Source organism: Pseudophryne corroboree, chromosome 8 (genome assembly GCF_028390025.1).
Source record: "Pseudophryne corroboree isolate aPseCor3 chromosome 8, aPseCor3.hap2, whole genome shotgun sequence".
NCBI lineage: Eukaryota > Metazoa > Chordata > Amphibia > Anura > Myobatrachidae > Pseudophryne > Pseudophryne corroboree.
The window spans coordinates 159,905,503-159,925,552 of record NC_086451.1 but is presented as its reverse complement, the minus strand read 5'-3'; the positions used below and the strand labels follow the sequence as shown (position 1 = coordinate 159,925,552).

Sequence of the window (20,050 nt, the reverse complement as noted above, 5' to 3'; positions counted from 1 at the left end):
AGCGGTGCTGTGGAGAAAAAATGGTGCTGGTGAGTGCTGAGGGAGAAGCCCCGCCCCCTCGGCGGCGGGCTTCTGTCCTGCTTAAACTGTACAATTGGCGGGGGCTCATACATATATACAGTGCCCAGCTGTATATATGTTATATTTCTGCCAAAAAGAGGTTTATATTGCAGCCCAGGGCGCCCCCCCTGCGCCCTGAACCCTTACAGTGACCGGAGTATGTGAGGTGTATGGGAGCAATGGCGCACAGCTGCAGTGCTGTGCGTTACCTCAATGAAGATCATGAAGTCCTCTGCCGCCTCTGAAGTCTTCTTTTCTTCTCATACTCACCCGGCTTCTATCTTCCGGCTCTGCGAGGGGGACGGCGGCGCGGCTCTGGGACGGACGGCGAGGGTGAGATCCTGCGTACCAATCCCTTTGGAGCTAATCCCTTTGGAGCTAATGGTGTCCAGTAGCTTAAGAAGCAGGACCTTGCAACTCGGAGAGTAGGGCTGCTTCTCTCCCCTCAGTCCCTCGATGCAGGGAGTCTGTTGCCAGCAGTGCTCCCTGAAAATTAAAAACCTAACAAAATACTTTCTGTCAGAAAGCTCAGGAGAGCTCCTGAAAAGCACCCAGTCTCCACTGGGCACAGTATCAAACTGAGGTATGGAGGAGGGGCATAGAGGGAGGAGCCAGTGCACACCCAGAACTAAAGTCTTTCTTAAAGTGCCCATGTCTCCTGCGGAGCCGTCTATCCCCATGGTCCTTACGGAGTCCCCAGCATCCTCTAGGACGTTAGAGAAAATAGGATTTTAATACCTACAGGTAAATCCTTTTCTCTTATTCCGTAGAGGATGCTGGGCACCCGTCCCAGTGCGTACTGTGTCTGCAGTTATTAAATGGCCCTTAACTCCAGAACATTTATGTGGAGACAACTTTCCCGACTTGACCATCTTCCTTGGACGTTTTCCCCCTGTGTGACTGCTCCCCAGCCTCGGAGGGTTGCATCCATGGTCCCTAGGATCCAGTCCTGGATCCCGAACCTTCGCCCCTCTAGGAGGTGAGAACTGTGCAGCCACCAATGGAGTGAGATTCTGGTCTTGGAAGACAGGATTATCCTCCGGTGCGTGTGTAGGTGGGATCCGGACCACTTGTCCAACAGGTCCCACTGGAACACTCTGGCATGGAACCAGCCAAACTGAATGGGCTCGTAGGCCGCAACCATCTTACCCAGCAACCAAATGCATTGATGGATTAACACTCTTGCTGGTTTCAGAATTTGTTTGACCAGACTCTGGATCTCCAGAGCCTTTCCACTGGAAGAAAACCTCTTCTGTGTCCAGTATCACTCCCAAAAACAACAACCGCGTCATTGGGACCAACTGCGATTTTGGCAAGTTTAGGAGCCAACTATGTTGTTGAAGAACTGTCAGGGAGAGTGCAATGTTTTGCACTAACTGGTCCCTGGATTTCGCCTTTATCAAAAGATCATCCAAGTACGGGATAATTGTTACTCCTTGCTTGCGATCACCCTGGTGAAAATCCTCAGAGCCGTGGACAGACCAAACGGCAATGTCTGAAATTGGTAATGACAATACTGAATTGCAAACCTCATGTAGCTTGATGCAGAGGCTAAATGGGAACATGTAAGTAGGCATCCTTTATGTCTACCAAAACCATGAAATCTCCTTCCTCCGGACTGGAGATCACTGCACTGAGAGATTCCATCTTGAAATTTAATTTCCTTAGGTAGAAATTGAGGGATTTCAGATTTCAGATTGGTCTGACTGAGCTGTCCGGCTTAGGGACCACGAAGAGGCTTGAATAAAAACCTTCTCCCTGCTGACTAAAGCCGATTTGAACAATCGGTGAGGGGGAACGTCTTGAAACCCCAGTTTGTACCCTTGGGACACTATTTGTAAAACACACGAGTCCATGTCCGAATGAATCCAGAACTGACTGAAGAGTTTTAGACGTGCCCCCACTGGTGCGGGCTCCTGCAAGAGAGCCCCAGCGTCATGCGGTGGATTTGGCAGAAGCAGAGGATGATCTCTGCTCCTGCGATCTTGAAGAGGATGCAGACCTCTTCCCTCTTCTCCTTCCTCTACCTGCAAAGAAAGGGGAATCTTAACTTCTTGCATATCTATTGGGCCGAAATGACTGCATCAGATAATGATGCGTCTTCATCCGTTGGGAGGGAACATAGGGCAAGAAGGTTGACTTACCTGCGGGAGCTGCCGAGATCAAATTAACTAGGCAGTCACCAAACAACGCTTCACCTTCATAGGGAAGGGACTCCCTTTCTTCTTGGAGTCAGCATCAGCATTCTCTTGGTGAATCCACAATGCCCTCCTATCCGAGACTGCCATGAAATTGGCCCGTGAACTCAAGAGTCCTATATCCCTTGCAGTCTCACGTAAGTATGCTGCAGTGTCCTTGATATGATACAACGTAAGGAGTATCCCATCTCTCCAAGGTATCTATATCGGATGACAAGGTATTCGACCAATTCTTGAATACTACTACTCACCCATGCACATGTAATGGCAGGTCTAAGTAATGTACCCTTGGTTACATAACTAGAAATAATGTAGCTTCCTGCATACGATCCGCTGGATTTGTGACAGGGCCCCGTGCAGAACAGGGGGTGACTCCCACTTTATTCTGTCCGCGGCGGGAAATGAATAAACAACCAGAATCCTTTTGGGGATTTGAAACCATCTTGTCGAGCTGGCCCAGACTTTCTCAAACAGAGATGGAGGAACGTTACATCAGCTTTCATTATATATCTATATATACATACATATAGACCCCTTTCTCAGGAACAGCAGGGTCTTCAGTGATTTTAATATGTCCTTAATATCCACAATCATGTACTGAATGCTCCTTGCCAATATTGGATCTAATCAGGAAACATTATGGTCGACATAGGAATCAGTATCCGTGTCAGTATCAGTGTGTAGTAACTGGGCAAAATAACATTTTTGCGACCCCGTGGGGCCTGAGGGAAAAGAAACATAGCCATGAACATCACATCTATTCTCTACGTCTGTGTCTGGGACACAGATTTATCCAACCTTACTCTGATATTACTGAAACTTTTACCCAGTCAGTTATTGGTGGTGCCAACAGGGCCACCATCATATGTCTGCATTCCTAATATAGTTTCCTCTTGGGAAAAACATTCAGCCATCGACATGTTGACACACATGTACCAAGTACCCACAGACACATCGGCTTATGGGGGACAGACCGTCAGTAAATCTGTCAGAGGGACACAGAGGATTTTTCAGCTCACAATCCAGCGCCAAAAGTACACAGTCTGGGAAATAATAAACTCTATAGTGATAGACTTGTAATGCTCTAAAGATGTTCTGGTGAGGTGAGGAAGAAGCCCCGCTACTGTAATGGCGCGTATCTGTCCTGCTCAGAAATAATTAATTACGCTAGCGGGGTAAGGACAGTGCCCAGGCACTAATGTCCACTTTTTCCAGCCTTTTGTGAGGAATTTATGCTGCCCAGGGTGCCCCCCCCCCCCCCCCGTGCCCTGCACCCTGCAGTGCCTGTGTTTGTGTGGGAGCATGGCGCGCAGCGTTCCGCTCGCTGCTCGGTACCTCAGAATGCCATCACTGGAGAAGAAGTCTTCTGTTCTTCTGCTACTCACCTGTCTTCTGGCTCTGTAAGGGGGTGACGGCAGGCTGCGGGAGTGTGCATCTAGGCGTACCCAGCGATCAGCACCCTCAGGAGCTAATGGTGTCCTGTCAGCCTGAAGCAGAGCTATTGAACTCACTAGAAGTTGGTCATACTTCTCTCCCCTAAGTCCCACGAAGCAGGGAGACTGTTGCCAGCAGCCTCCCTGAAAATAAAAAAAACTAACAAGTCTTTTCAGAGAAACTCAGTAGAGCTCCCCTGTAGTGCATCCAGTATCACTGCGCACAATACTAAAACTGGAGTCTGGAGGAGGGGCATAGAGGGAGGAGACAGTTCACACCCTTTGAAAGTCTTAAAGTGCCCATGTCTCCTGCGGATCCAGTCTATACCCCAAGGTTCTTAATGTGACCCCAGCATCATCTAGGACGTATGAGAAAACAAATAACGCACACATGAGGAGGAGAGAACTAAGGAAGCTATAAGGAGAAGAGGGGAGGGGGGGTTGAAAGGTAAGGTAGTAAAGGCATATTGGATAAACTACAACCTTATACATATTCATTAATGTACCAGTAGTTAGAAGTAGAAGAGCTCTAACAGAAACCACAAAGCTTATCTAAAGCCACACCACACTGGATATGCCCAATCTCATTTGATTTTTGAAGCAAAGCAGTATTGGACTTTGTTAATACATGGATGGGAGACTGCTTGGTAGTATCAGATTCTTTAGGTGTTTTTAAACTACCAACACCATTTTCTTGGTACATTTAATTTTTACATGTATTCTTTTATGTACCAGAAGTTAGAAGTAGAAGAGCTGTAATAAAAACCACCAGCTCATCTACAGCCACAGCACACTGGATTTGCCCAATCTCTCCTGATCATAGAAGCTGAGCAGTGTTGGTCCTGGTTTTAGTACTTGGATGGGAGACCACCAGGAAATACCAGGAGCGGTGTGTATTTTTACAATACTAACACCGTTCTCTTGATGCATTCCATTTTGAAACATTGGGGCAGATCTATTAAGCCTGGTGAACTGATAAAGTGCAAGGTGATAAAGTACCAGCCAGTCAGCTCCTAACTGTCATTTTTCAAACCCAGCCTGTGACATGGCAATTAGGAGCTGATTGGCTGGTACTTTATCACCATGCAAATTATCATTTCACCAGGTTTAATAAATCGTCCGCTTACTCATTTATGTACGAGTAGTTAGAAGTAGAAGAACTCTAACAGAAACCACTAAGCTCATCTACAGCCACACCACACTGTATATGCCCAATATCACCTGATTTTAGGCCTGGTTTGTTCTTGGATGTGAGACCACCTGGGAATACCAGGTGCTGTAGGTAGTTTTATACTACCAACACCGTTCTCTTGATGCATTCTATTTTGAAACTTATTCATTGATGTACCAGTAGTTAGAAGTAGAAGTTAGAAACAGCAAAAATCATCTACAGCCGCATCACACTGGATATGTCCAATCTCATCTGATGTTGGAAGCTAAGCAGTGTTGTGCCTGGTTAGTTTTTGGATTTCAGGTCCTGCCTTCTGGTTTGGCCACGGCACCTCGGAAATTCACCAAGGTCATGGCCGTGATGACGACCCTTCACCATCGGTGGACCAGGGAGGAATCTCTCCTCCCGATAAACATTCTGGAATTGCAGGCAGTGTTCAATTCATTGACACTGGCCCTGCCTCTAGTACAGAACAGGCCTGTTCAAGTACAATTGGACAACGCCACCACGGTAGTGTACACAAATCATCAAGGCGGCACTCGAAATTGCATAGCAAAGCTGGAAGTATCAAAAATCCTCAGTTGGGTAGAACGTCATCTGCCAGCAATATCGGCAGTGTTCATTCCCGGAGTCCTCAACTGGGAAGCGGATTTCCTCAGTCGTCAGGACGTTCACGCTGGAGAGTGGAGAGGCCGCAGCAGAAATGTCTGCACTGGTGTCAGTAGGTGACTGAGGCAGGGATGACTGGGAGATAGTGGGTGACTGAAGCATGTATGAGTGGGAGATAGTGGGTGACTGAGGCCGGGGTGACAGAGATAGTGGGTGACTAAAGCAGGGGTGACTGGTATAGTGGGTGACTGAGGCAGGGGTCGCAGGTATAGTGGTTAACTGAGGCAGCGGTGACTGGGAGATAGTGGGTAACTGGGGCAGGGGTGACAGGGAAAGTGTGTGACTCAGGCAGGGGTGATAGGGAGATAGTGGGCAGCAGATCACTGCCTTGCTGACAGCAGCACATCCCTGCTTCACTGACAGCAGCACATCCCTGCCTCACTTATAGCAGCACATCCCTGCCTTACTGACAGCAGCAGATCACTGCCTCACTGACAGCAGCAGATCACTGCTTCACTGACAGCAGCACATCCCTGCCTCACTGGCAGCAGCAGATCCCTGCCTCACTGGCAGCAGCAGATCCCTGCCTCACTGGCAGCAGCAGATCCCTGCCTTACTGACAGCTGTATATAGGGCCTAATTCAGACCTGATCTCTGCTGTGCATATTCACACAACAGGAGATCAGGTCTGCAGTGTGTGTGTGTGCTGGTGCCGCAGTGCACCGGCACATGCCAGAGATGCGATCAGCATCTCTGCCCAGTGAGCGCCTCTGCCAACACATACTTATCTTGCATATGAGATCTCTTGATCATAAAGATAGTTCTCACAGGGTGAGGTTCATCCATTACATTTTAAAGTAGGAAGGTACAAATTACATATTCAAATTACATATATGTGCTGGATTCAAATGTTTTCCCCCCTTCCTTTCTCAATTGTGCCCATCAGCAGCTATTCTAATGTTGCTGCCAATGGGTGTGACACATTCATTTCTTCTGTGGGGTACACTGGACTCCACAAGGATTCACATTGGGGTGTAGAGTAGGATCTTGATCTGAGGCACCAACAGGCTCAAAGCTTTTGACTGTTCCCAAGATGCTCAGCGCCCCCTGCTCTATAACCTCGCTTCCATGAACAGGGAGCTCAGTTTGTAGTTGGTGCCTTCAGTAGCAGGCCACTTAACAGGGGGCTGCCTCAGGCAGCCTATTCTTAGCTATTAATTTTGACAAGAAAAGAAGAACTTTTTTTATAAGAATCTACAAGGGCTGCAGCAGGCTAGGTCTAATAGACATCTTTACTGCAGCTCCATCACTCCCAGCGGCGCAGTATACTCCCATGCCCTGGTTGCTGGGTCACTGCAGCGGAGGCTCCGGTTTCTTCCTAAGGTCAGTCACACACACACACCGCCCTCCGGGATCACGAGGCCGCTGATGAAAGGGAGGTAAGGGGCTTCTGTGCCCACACTATACCGAGATCCAGCGTGGCTGTAGGGGGCGGGCCGTGTGCGCACTGGCGTGGACACTGATTACTGGGCAGCCGCTCCACTAGCCACCAGGGACAGTTAAGGAGCACAGCTCTGGGGGTTTTTCTCCTATATTAACCCCATTTTGTACTACCTGCACTGCATTGTGATAGGTAATAGAGCCTGATTCAGGTTGGATTGTAATCGCAAAGAGCTGCGCATTGGAAAATTCAGGGCTATGCCGTGTAGATGATGGCCTAACAGGAGGCTTTAAAATTTTCTTTCTAGTGTCCTTCGTTTGGAATTTTAAAGCCTCCTGTTAGGCCATCATCTACACGGCATAGCCCTGAATTTTCCAATGCGCAGCTCTTTGCAAAAGAGAGATATTGGCAAGGAAAAGCTGTCTTGTACCTTTGCATTTTTCTCCCAAACGAAGGACACTAGAAAAAATTTTTTAAAGCCTCCTGTTAGGCCATCATCTACACGGCATAGCCCTGAATTTTCCAATGCGCAGCTCTTTGCAAAAGAGAGATATTGGCAAGGAAAAGCTGTCTTGTACCATTGGATTTTTCTCCCAAACGAAGGACACTAGAATGAAAATTTTAAAGCCTCCTGTTAGTGCTTCATCTTCACGGTATAGCCCTGAATTTTCCAATGCGTAGCTCTTTGCAAAAGAGAGATATTGGCAAGGAAAAGCTGTCTTGTACCTTTGCATTTTTCTCCCAAACAAATGTAGTTTGTTTTTGTCAATTACCATTTTAATAATAGGGTAAAAAAAATTAAGTAGATTTTTGAAAGAAAACAATACTGTCAATATACTATTAAAACAAATTAAAATGGTAAAAGTTATTGTACTTTAAGAAAACATAAAAGAGCTAACATATCAATCCCAGTTTTGGATTACTTTAATTAACAAAAAAAAATGCATATAGCAGAGGATAGTTTCAATCTGCCTACCTCTGGGTAATGGGCCCAGCATGCTTCCATTGCAGTACTCTGCTGCACATGTAAGTGCAAGAGATCCTAAAGCACTCACTCATCATGGGAAAGTACCAATGTGTTTCTTCGTTGGTTGATGGAAGAAACATCTTAAAAAAACTCTCCAGATTATTGACTTTTTAAAGTTTTTCTAGGAAAAGTTTTAGATGTATGCTTATTAGCCTTTGTCAGTATGTACTTTTCGCGAAGTGTCTCTGTGGCGCAATCGGTTAGTGTGTCCGGCTACTAACCAAAAGGTTGGTGGTTCAATCCCACCCAGGGACGTAATTGACCTTGTTATCAGATTTTGGTGATCTTTAAGTAGACAAGTCAAAATTTCAAACCCCCTGTTATGGTGTAGGGTACCTGGCCTTTTCTGATGTAATCAGAGTTAGATTTGATTCAGTGATTTAATAAAAACAGCTAGGAAGCACAATTTAGCAGTGGGTTGCAGAGAAAAAGAAATATGCTGGCAAAAAAAATCCAATTGAGTGATTAAACAGCTCTTCATTTTCTGGCTTTATTTTTATGCTAACAAATTTGTTCTCTGAAAAGTGTCCACAAAGCCAAGTCTCTGATTAACACCGTTGTAGGGATGGTTTTTCACCTATTACTAAATTAAACTTGCTTCATTGGAAAGGCAGCAAGATGCATCCTCATTTCAATGTCTACTGAAATAATACAGGTTGACACCAGGAAACATTAACGCCACTGCATCCTTGCTGCTTTCTCATGTAGAAGTCTGTTTAATGTGAAAACAAGGTGATATCTAATTAGCACACAGGTAAGGAATTAAGAAAATCTTTATTTAAGGGTGAAGATGTTTCTCACAAAATCGTTGCCCCAATGCATCATTGAAATTCAAGCTGGAAAGATGATTTTAATATATCACTTGTACATTTTGTATTGCTCTTCTGGTGACAATGTAGTTTGTTTTTGTCAATTACCCTTTTAATAATAGGGTAAAGAAAATTAAGTGGATTTTTTAAAGAAAACAATACTGTCAATATACTATTAAAACAAATTAAAATGGTAAAAGTTATTGTACTTTAAGTAAAAATAAAAGAGCAAAAATATCAATCCCAGTTTTGATTACTTAAATTAACAAAAAAAATGCATATAGCAAAGGATAGTTTCAATCTGCCTACCTCTGGGTTATGGGCCCAGCATGCTTCCATTGCAGTACTCTGCTGCACATGTAAGTGCAAGAGATCCTGAAGCACTCACTCATCATGGGAAAGTACCAATGTGTTTCTTCATTGGTTGATGGAAGAAACATCTTACAAAAACTCTCCAGATTATTGACTTTTTAAAGTTTTTCTAGGAAACGTTCTAGATGTATGCTTATTAGACTTTGTCAGTATGTACTTTTTGCAAAGTGTCTCTGTGGCGCAATCGGTTAGTGTGTTCGGCTACTAACCCAAAGGTTAGTGGTTCAATCCCAACCAGGGACGTAATTGACCTTGTTATCAGATTTTGGTGATCTTTAAGTAGACAAGTCAAAATTTCAAACCCCCTGTTATGGTGTAGGGTACCTGGCCTTCTCTGATGTAATCAGAGTTAGATTTGATTCAGTGATTTAATAAAAACGGCTAGGAAGCACAATTTAGCAGTGGGTTGCAGAGAAAAAGAAATATGCTGGCAAAAAAAATCCAATTGAGTGATTAAACAGCTCTTCATTTTCTGGCTTTATTTTTATGCTAACAAATTTGTTCTCTGAAAAGTGTCCACAAAGCCAAGTCTCTGATTAACACCTTTGTAGGGATGGTTTTTCACCTATTACTAAATTAAACTTGCTTCATTGGAAAGGCAGCAAGATGCATCCTCATTTCAATGTCTACTGAAATAATACAGGTTGACACCAGGAAACATTAACGCCACGGTATCCTTGCTGCTTTCTCATGTGGAAGTCTGTTTAATGTGAAAACAAGGTGATATCTAATTAGCACACAGGTAAGGAATTAAGAAAATCTTTATTTAAGGGTGAAGATGTTTCTCACAAAATCGTTGCCCCAATGCATCATTGAAATTCAAGCTGGAAAGATGATTTTAATATATCACTTGTACATTTTGTATTGCTCTTCTGGTGACAATGTAGTTTGTTTTTGTCAATTACCATTTTAATAATAGGGTAAAGAAAATTAAGTGGATTTTTGAAAGAAAACAATACTGTCAATATACTATTAAAACAAATTAAAATGGTAAAAGTTATTGTACTTTAAGTAAAAATAAAAGAGCCAAAATATCAATCCCAGTTTTGGATTACTTTAATTAACAAAAAAAAATGCATATAGCAGAGGATAGTTTCAATCTGCCTACCGCTGGGTTATGGGCCCAGCATGCTTCCATTGCTGTACTCTGCTGCACATGTAAGTGCAAGAGATCCTGAAGCACTCACTCATCATGGGAAAGTACCAATGTGTTTCTTCGTTGGTTGATGGAAGAAACATCTTACAAAAACTCTCCAGATTATTGACTTTTTAAAGTTTTTCTAGGAAACGTTTTAGATGAATGCTTATTAGCCTTTGTCAGTATGGCCTTTCGCAAAGTGTCTCTGTGGCGCAATCAGTTAGTGTGCATGGCTATTAATCAAAAGGTTGGTGGTTCAATCCCACCCAGAGACGTAATTGACCTTGTTATCAGATTTTGGTGATCTTTAAGTAGACAAGTCAAAATTTCAAACCCCCTCTTATGGTGTAGGGTACCTGGCCTTCTCTGATGTAATCAGAGTTAGATTTGATTCAGTGATTTTATAAAAACAGCTAGGAAGCACAATTTAGCAGTGGGTTGCAGAGAAAAAGAAATATGCTGGCAAAAAAATCCAATTGAGTGATTAAACAGCTCTTCATTTTCTGGCTTTATTTTTATGCTAACAAATTTGTTCTCTGAATAGTGTCCACAAAGCCAAGTCTCTGATTAACACCTTTGTAAGAATGGTTTTTCACCTATTACTAAATTAAACTTGCTTCATTGGAAAGGCAGCAAGATGCATCCTCATTTCAATGTCTACTGAAATAATACAGGTTGACACCAGGAAACATTAACGCCACTGCATCCTTGCTGCTTTCTCATGTGGAAGTCTGTTTAATGTGAAAACAAGGTGATATCTAATTAGCACACAGGTAAGGAATTAAGAAAATCTTTATTTAAGGGTGAAAATGTTTCTCACAAAATCGTTGCCCCAATGCATCATTGAAATTCAAGCTGGAAAGATGATTTTAATATATCACTTGTACATTTTGTATTGCTCTTCTGGTGACAATGTAGTTTGTTTTTGTCAATTACCATTTTAATAATAGGGTAAAGAAAATTAAGTGGATTTTTAAAAGAAAACAATACTTTCAATATACTATTAAAACAAATTAAAATGGTAAAAGTTATTGTACTTTAATGAAAAATAAAAGAGCAAAAATATCAATCCCAGTTTTGGATTACTTTAATTAACAAAAAAAATGCATATAGCAGAGGATAGTTTTAATCTGCCTACCTCTGGGTTATGGGCCCAGCATGCTTCCATTGCAGTACTCTGCTGCACATGTAAGTGCAATAAATCCTGAAGCACTCACTCATCATGGGAAAGTACCAATGTGTTTCTTCGTTGGTGGATGGAAGAAACATTTTACAAAAACTCTCCAGATTATTGACTTTTTAAAGTTTTTCTAGGAAACGTTTTAGATGAATGCTTATTAGACTTTGTCAGTATGCACTTTTGCAAAGTGTCTCTGTGGCGCAATCAGTTAGTGTGTACGGCTATAAACCAAAAGGTTGGTGGTTCAATCCCACCCAGGGACGTAATTGACCTTGTTATCAGATTTTGGTGATCTTTAAGTAGACAAGTCAAAATTTCAAACCCCCTCTTATGGTGTAGGGTACCTGGCCTTCTCTGATGTAATCAGAGTTAGATTTGATTCAGTGATTTTATAAAAACAGCTAGGAAGCACAATTTAGCTGTGGGTTGCAGAGAAAAAGAAATATGCTGGCAAAAAAATCCAATTGAGTGATTAAACAGCTCTTCATTTTCTGGCTTTATTTTTATGCTAACAAATTTGTTCTCTGAAAAGTGTCCACAAAGCCAAGTCTCTGATTACCACCTTTGTAGGGATGGTTTTTCACCTATTACTAAATTAAATTTGCTTCATTGGAAAGGCAGCAAGATGCATCCTCATTTCAATGTCTACTGAAATAATACGGGTTGACACCAGGAAACATTAACGCCACTGCATCCTTGCTGCTTTCTCATGTGGAAGTCTGTTTAATGTGAAAACAAGGTGATATCTAATTAGCACACAGGTAAGGATTTAAGAAAATCTTTATTTAAGGGTGAAGATGTTTCTCACAAAATCGTTGCCCCAATGCATCATTGAAATTCAAGCTGGAAAGATGATTTTAATATATCACTTGTACATTTTGTATTGCTCTTCTGGTGACAATGTAGTTTGTTTTTGTCAATTACCCTTTTAATAATAGGGTAAAGAAAATTAAGTGGATTTAAACAAATTAAAATGGTAAAAGTTATTGTACTTCAAGTAAAAATAAAAGAGCAAAAATATCAATCCCAGTTTTGATTACTTAAATTAACAAAAAAAATGCATATAGCAAAGGACAGTTTCAATCTGCCTACCTCTGGGTTATGGGCCCAGCATGCTTCCATTGCAGTACTCTGCTGCACATGTAAGTGCAAGAGATCCTGAAGCACTCACTCATCATGGGAAAGTACCAATGTGTTTCTTCGTTGGTTGATGGAAGAAACATTTTACAAAAACTCTCCAGATTATTGACTTTTTAAAGTTTTTCTAGGGAACGTTCTAGATGTATGCTTATTAGCCTTTGTCAGTAGGTACTTTTTGTGAAGTGTCTCTGTGGCGCAATCGGTTAGTGTGTCTGGCTACTAACCAAAAGGTTGGTGGTTCAATCCCACCCAGGGATGTAATTGACCTTGTTATCAGATTTTGGTGATCTTTAAGTAGACAAGTCAAAATTTCAAACCCCCTGTTATGTTGTAGGGTACCTGGCCTTCTCTGATGTAATCAGAGTTAGATTTGATTCAGTGATTTTATAAAAAACAGATAGGAAGCACAATTTAGCAGTGGGTTGCAGAGAAAAAGAAATATGCTGGAAAAAAAATCCAATTGAGTGATTAAACAGCTCTTCATTTTCTGGCTTTATTTTTATGCTAACAAATTTGTTCTCTGAAAAGTGTCCACAAAGCCAAGTCTCTGATTAACACCTTTGTAGGGATGGTTTTTCACCTATTACTAAATTAAACTTGCTTCATTGGAAAGGCAGCAAGATGCATCCTCATTTCAATTTCTACTGAAATAATACAGGTTGACACCAGGAAACATTAACGCCACTGCATCCTTGCTGCTTTCTCATGTGGAAGTCTGTTTAATGTGAAAACAAGGTGATATCTAATTAGCACACAGGTAAGGAATTAAGAAAATCTTTATTTAAGGGTGAAGATGTTTCTCACAAAATCGTTGCCCCAATGCATCATTGAAATTCAAGCTGGAAAGATGATTTTAATATATCACTTGTACATTTTGTATTGATTTTCTGGTGACAATGTAGTTTGTTTTTGTCAATTACCCTTTTAATAATAGGGTAAAGAAAATTAAGTTGATTTTTTAAAGAAAACTATACTGTCAATATACTATTCAAACAAATTAAAATGGTAAAAGTTATTGTACTTCAAGTAAAAAAGAGCAAAAATATCAATCCCAGTTTTGATTACTTAAATTAACAAAAAAAATGCATATAGCAAAGGATAGTTTCAATCTGCCTACCTCTGGGTTATGGGCCCAGCATGCTTCCATTGCAGTACTCTGCTGCACATGGAAGTGCAAGAGATCCTGAAGCACTCACTCATCATGGGAAAGTACCAATGTGTTTCTTCGTTGGTGGATGGAAGAAACATCTTACAAAAACTCTCCAGATTATTGACTTTTTAAAGTTTTTCTAGGAAACGTTTTAGATGAATGCTTATTAGCCTTTGTCAGTATGTACTTTCGCAAAGTGTCTCTGTGGTGCAATCAGTTAGTGTGTACGGCTATAAACCAAAAGGTTGGTGGTTCAATCCCACCCAGGGACGTAATGGACCTTGTTATCAGATTTTGGTGATCTTTAAGTAGACAAGTCAAAATTTCAAATCCCCTCTTATGGTGTAGGGTACCTGGCCTTCTCTGATGTAATCAGAGTAAGATTTGATTCAGTGATTTTATAAAAACAGCTAGGAAGCACAATTTAGCAGTGGGTTGCAGAGAAAAAGAAATATGCTGGCAAAAAAATCCAATTGAGTGATTAAACAGCTCTTCATTTTCTGGCTTTATTTTTATGCTAACAAATTTGTTCTCTGAAAAGTGTCCACAAAGCCAAGTCTCTGATGAACACCTTTGTAAGGATGGTTTTTCACCTATTACTAAATTAAACTTGCTTCATTGGAAAGGCAGCAAGATGCATCCTCATTTCAATGTCTACTGAAATAATACAGGTTGACACCAGGAAACATTAACGCCAATTCATCCTTGCTGCTTTCTCATGTGGAAGTCTGTTTAATGTGAAAACAAGGTGATATCTAATTAGCACACAGGTAAGGAATTAAGAAAATCTTTATTTAAGGGTGAAGATGTTTCTCACAAAATCGTTGCCCCAATGCATCATTGAAATTCAAGCTGGAAAGATGATTTTAATATATCACTTGTACATTTTGTATTGCTCTTCTGGTGACAATGTAGTTTGTTTTTGTCAATTACCCTTTTAATAATAGGGTAAAGAAAATTAAGTGGATTTTTTAAAGAAAACTATACTGTCAATATACTATTAAAACAAATTAAAATGGTAAAAGTTATTGTACTTTAAGTAAAAATAAAAGAGCAAAAATATCAATCCCAGTTTTGATTACTTAAATTAACAAAAAAAAATGCATATAGCAAAGGATAGTTTCAATCTGCCTACCTCTGGGTTATGGGCCCAGCATGCTTCCATTGCAGTACTCTGCTGCACATGTAAGTGCAAGAGATCCTGAAGCACTCACTCATCATGGGAAAGTACCAATGTGTTTCTTCGTTGGTTGATGGAAGAAACATCTTACAAAACTCTCCAGATTATTGACTTTTTAAAGTTTTTCTAGGAAACGTTCTAGATGTATGCTTATTAGCCTTTGTCAGTATATACTTTTTGCAAAGTGTCTCTGTGGCGCAATCGGTTAGTGTGTCCGGCTACTAACCAAAAGGTTGGTGGTTCAATCCCACCCAGGGACGTAATTGAACTTGTTATCAGATTTTGGTGATCTTTAAGTAGACAAGTCAAAATTTCAAACCCCCTCTTATGGTGTAGGGTACCTAGCCTTCACTGATGTAATCAGAGTTAGATTTGATTCAGTGATTTTATAAAAACAGCTAGGAAGCACAATTTAGCAGTGGGTTGCAGAGAAAAAGAAATATGCTGGAAAAAAAAATCCAATTGAGTGATTAAACAGCTCTTCATTTTCTGGCTTTATTTTTATGCTAACAAATTTGTTCTCTGAAAAGTGTCCACAAAGCCAAGTCTCTGATTAACACCTTTGTAGGGATGGTTTTTCACCTATTACTAAATTAAACTTGCTTCATTGGAAAGGCAGTAAGATGCATCCTCATTTCAATGTCTACTGAAATAATACAGGTTGACACCAGGAAACATTAACGCCACTGCATCCTTGCTGCTTTCTCATGTAGAAGTCTGTTTAATGTGAAAACAAGGTGATATCTAATTAGCACACAGGTAAGGAATTAAGAAAATCTTTATTTAAGGGTGAAGATGTTTCTCACAAAATCGTTGCCCCAATGCATCATTGAAATTCAAGCTGGAAAGATGATTTTAATATATCACTTGTACATTTTGTATTGCTCTTCTGGTGACAATGTAGTTTGTTTTTGTCAATTACCCTTTTAATAATAGGGTAAAGAAAATTAAGTGGATTTTTTAAAGAAAACTATACTGTCAATATACTATTAAAACAAATTAAAATGGTAAAAGTTATTGTACTTTAAGTAAAAATAAAAGAGCAAAAATATCAATCCCAGTTTTGATTACTTAAATTAACAAAAAAAATGCATATAGCAAAGGATAGTTTCAATCTGCCTACCTCTGGGTTATGGGCCCAGCATGCTTCCATTGCAGTACTCTGCTGCACATGTAAGTGCAAGAGATCCTGAAGCACTCACTCATCATGGGAAAGTACCAATGTGTTTCTTCGTTGGTTGATGGAAGAAACATCTTACAAAAACTCTCCAGATTATTGACTTTTTAAAGTTTTTCTAGGAAACGTTCTAGATGTATGCTTATTAGCCTTTGTCAGTACGCACTTTTTACAAAGTGTCTCTGTGGCGCAATCGGTTAGTGTGTCTGGCTACTAACCAAAAAGTTGGTGGTTCAATCCCACCCAGGGACGTAATTGACCTTGTTATCAGATTTTGGTGATCTTTAAGTAGACAAGTCAAAATTTCAAACCCCCTGTTATGTTGTAGGGTACCTGGCCTTCTCTGATGTAATCAGAGTTAGATTTGATTCAGTGATTTTATAAAAACAGATAGGAAGCACAATTTAGCAGTGGGTTGCAGAGAAAAAGAAATATGCTGGAAAAAAATCCAATTGAGTGATTAAACAGCTCTTCATTTTCTGGCTTTATTTTTATGCTAACAAATTTGTTCTCTGAAAAGTGTCCACAAAGCCAAGTCTCTGATGAACACCTTTGTAAGGATGGTTTTTCACCTATTACTAAATTAAACTTGCTTCATTGGAAAGGCAGCAAGATGCATCCTCATTTCAATGTCTACTGAAATAATACAGGTTGACACCAGGAAACATTAACGCCAATGCATCCTTGCTGCTTTCTCATGTGGAAGTCTGTTTAATGTGAAAACAAGGTGATATCTAATTAGCACACAGGTAAGGAATTAAGAAAATCTTTATTTAAGGGTGAAGATGTTTCTCACAAAATCGTTGCCCCAATGCATCATTGAAATTCAAGCTGGAAAGATGATTTTAATATATCACTTGTACATTTTGTATTGCTCTTCTGGTGACAATGTAGTTTGTTTTTGTCAATTACCATTTTAATAATAGGGTAAAGAAAATTAAGTGGATTTTTTAAAGAAAACAATACTGTCAATATACTATTAAAACAAATTAAAATGGTAAAAGTTATTGTACTTTAAGTAAAAATAAAAGAGCAAAAATATCAATCCCAGTTTTGATTACTTAAATTAACAAAAAAAAATGCATATAGCAAAGGATAGTTTCAATCTGCCTACCTCTGGGTTATGGGCCCAGCATGCTTCCATTGCAGTACTCTGCTGCACATGTAAGTGCAAGAGATCCTGAAGCACTCACTCATCATGGGAAAGTACCAATGTGTTTCTTCGTTGGTTGATGGAAGAAACATCTTACAAAAACTCTCCAGATTATTGACTTTTTAAAGTTTTTCTAGGAAACGTTCTAGATGTATGCTTATTAGCCTTTGTCAGTATATATTTTTTGCAAAGTGTCTCTGTGGCGCAATCGGTTAGTGTGTCCAGCTACTAACCAAAAGGTTGGTGGTTCAATCCCACCCAGGGACGTAATTGAACTTGTTATCAGATTTTGGTGATCTTTAAGTAGACAAGTCAAAATTTCAAACCCCCTCTTATGGTGTAGGGTACCTGGCCTTCTCTGATGTAATCAGAGTTAGATTTGATTCAGTGATTTTATAAAAACAGCTAGGAAGCACAATTTAGCAGTGGGTTGCAGAGAAAAAGAAATATGCTGGAAAAAAAAATCCAATTGAGTGATTAAACAGCTCTTCATTTTCTGGCTTTATTTTTATGCTAACAAATTTGTTCTCTGAAAAGTGTCCACAAAGCCAAGTCTCTGATTAACACCTTTGTAGGGATGGTTTTTCACCTATTACTAAATTAAACTTGCTTCATTGGAAAGGCAGTAAGATGCATCCTCATTTCAATGTCTACTGAAATAATACAGGTTGACACCAGGAAACATTAACGCCACTGCATCCTTGCTGCTTTCTCATGTAGAAGTCTGTTTAATGTGAAAACAAGGTGATATCTAATTAGCACACAGGTAAGGAATTAAGAAAATCTTTATTTAAGGGTGAAGATGTTTCTCACAAAATCGTTGCCCCATTGCATCATTGAAATTCAAGCTGGAAAGATGATTTTAATATATCACTTGTACATTTTGTATTGCTCTTCTGGTGACAATGTAGTTTGTTTTTGTCAATTACCCTTTTAATAATAGGGTAAAGAAAATTAAGTGGATTTTCTTTACCCTATTATTAAATGCACTGGCGTAAAAATAAAGCCAGAAAATGAAGAGCTGTTTAATCACTCAATTGGATTTTTTTGCCAGCATATTTCTTTTTCTCTGCAACCCACTGCTAAATTGTGCTTCCTAGCTGTTTTTAAAAAATCACTGAATCAAATCTAACTCTGATTACATCAGAGAAGGCCAGGTACCCTACACCATAAGAGGGGGTTTGAAATTTTGACTTGTCTACTTAAAGATCACCAAAATCTGATAACAAGGTCAATTACATCCCTGGGTGGGATTGAACCACCAACCTTTTGGTTAATAGCCATACACACTAACTGATTGCGCCACAGAGACACTTTGCAAAAGTCCATACTGACAAAGGCTAATAAGCATTCATCTAAAACGTTTCCTAGAAAAACTTTAAAAATTCAATAATCTGGAGAGTTTTTGTAAGATGTTTCTTCCATCAACCAACGAAGAAACACATTGGTACTTTCCCATGATGAGTGAGTGCTTCGGGATCTATTGCACTTACATGTGCCGCAGAGTACAGCAATGGAAGCATGCTGGGCACATAACCCAGAGGTAGGCAGATTGAAACTATCCTCTGCTATATGCATTTTTTTTTGTTAATTAAAGTAATCCAAAACTGGGATTGATATGTTGGCTCTTTTATTTTTACTTACAGTACAATAACTTTTACCATTTTAATTTGTTTTAATAGTATATTGACAGTATTGTTTTCTTTCAAAAATCCACTTAATTTTCTTTACCCTATTATTAAAATGGTAATTGACAAAAACAAACTACATTGTCACCAGAAGAGCAATACAAAATGTACAAGTGATATATTAAAATCATCTTTCCAGCTTGAATTTCAATGATGCATTGGGGCAACGATTTTGTGAGAAACATTTTCACCCTTAAATAAAGATTTTCTTAATTCCTTACCTGTGTGCTAATTAGATATCACCTTGTTTTCACATTAAACAGACTTCCACATGAGAAAGCAGCAAGGATGCAGTGGCGTTAATGTTTCCTGGTGTCAACCTGTATTATTTCAGTAGACATTGAAATGAGGATGCATCTTGCTGCCTTTCCAATGAAGCAAGTTTAATTTAGTAATAGGTTAAAAACCATCCTTACAAAGGTGTTAATCAGAGACTTGGCTTTGTGGACACTTTTCAGAGAACAAATTTGTTAGCATAAAAATAAAGCCAGAAAATGAAGAGCTGTTTAATCACTCAATTGGATTTTTTTTGCCAGCATATTTCTTTTTCTCTGCAACCCACTGCTAAATTGTGCTTCCTAGCTGTTTTTATAAAATCACTGAATCAAATCTAACTCTGATTACACCAGAGAAGGCCAGGTACCCTACACCATAACAGGGGGTTTGAAATTTTGACTTGTCTACTTAAAGATCACCAAAATCTGATAACAAGGTCAATTACGTCCCTGGTTGGGATTGAACCACTAACCTTTTGGTTAGTAGCCGGACACACTAACCGATTGCGCCACAGAGACACTTTGCAAAAAGTACATACTGACAAAGTCTAATAAGCATACATCTAGAACGTTTCCTAGAAAAACTTTAAAAAGTCAATAATCTGGAGAGTTTTTGTAAGATGTTTCTTCCATCAACCAATGAAGACACACATTGGTACTTTCCCATGATGAGTGAGTGCTTCAGGATCTATGGCACTTACATGTGCAGCAGAGTACAGCAATGGAAGCATGCTGGGCACATAACCCAGAGGTAGGCAGATTGAAACTAGCCTCTGCTATATGCATTTTTTTTGTTAATTAAAGTAATCCAAAACTGGGATTGATATGTTGGCTCTTTTATTTTTACTT

At 39.9% G+C, this 20,050-nt stretch overlaps 4 non-coding genes across 4 annotated transcripts; all 4 read left to right on the top strand.

The window, feature by feature from the left end:
- Window positions 1-8,120: 8,120 nt before the first annotated feature.
- TRNAS-ACU (transfer RNA serine (anticodon ACU)) lies at window positions 8,121-8,194 on the top strand. Its single transcript has one exon. It is a non-coding gene; the product is annotated as a tRNA-Ser (tRNA).
- Window positions 8,195-12,762: 4,568 nt separating this feature from the next.
- On the top strand, window positions 12,763-12,836 carry TRNAS-ACU (transfer RNA serine (anticodon ACU)). The gene has a single exon. It is a non-coding gene; the product is annotated as a tRNA-Ser (tRNA).
- A 2,258-nt stretch (window positions 12,837-15,094) lies between these two features.
- Window positions 15,095-15,168, top strand: TRNAS-ACU (transfer RNA serine (anticodon ACU)). The gene has a single exon. It is a non-coding gene; the product is annotated as a tRNA-Ser (tRNA).
- Window positions 15,169-16,263: 1,095 nt separating this feature from the next.
- TRNAS-ACU (transfer RNA serine (anticodon ACU)) lies at window positions 16,264-16,337 on the top strand. Its single transcript has one exon. It is a non-coding gene; the product is annotated as a tRNA-Ser (tRNA).
- Window positions 16,338-20,050: the final 3,713 nt, after the last annotated feature.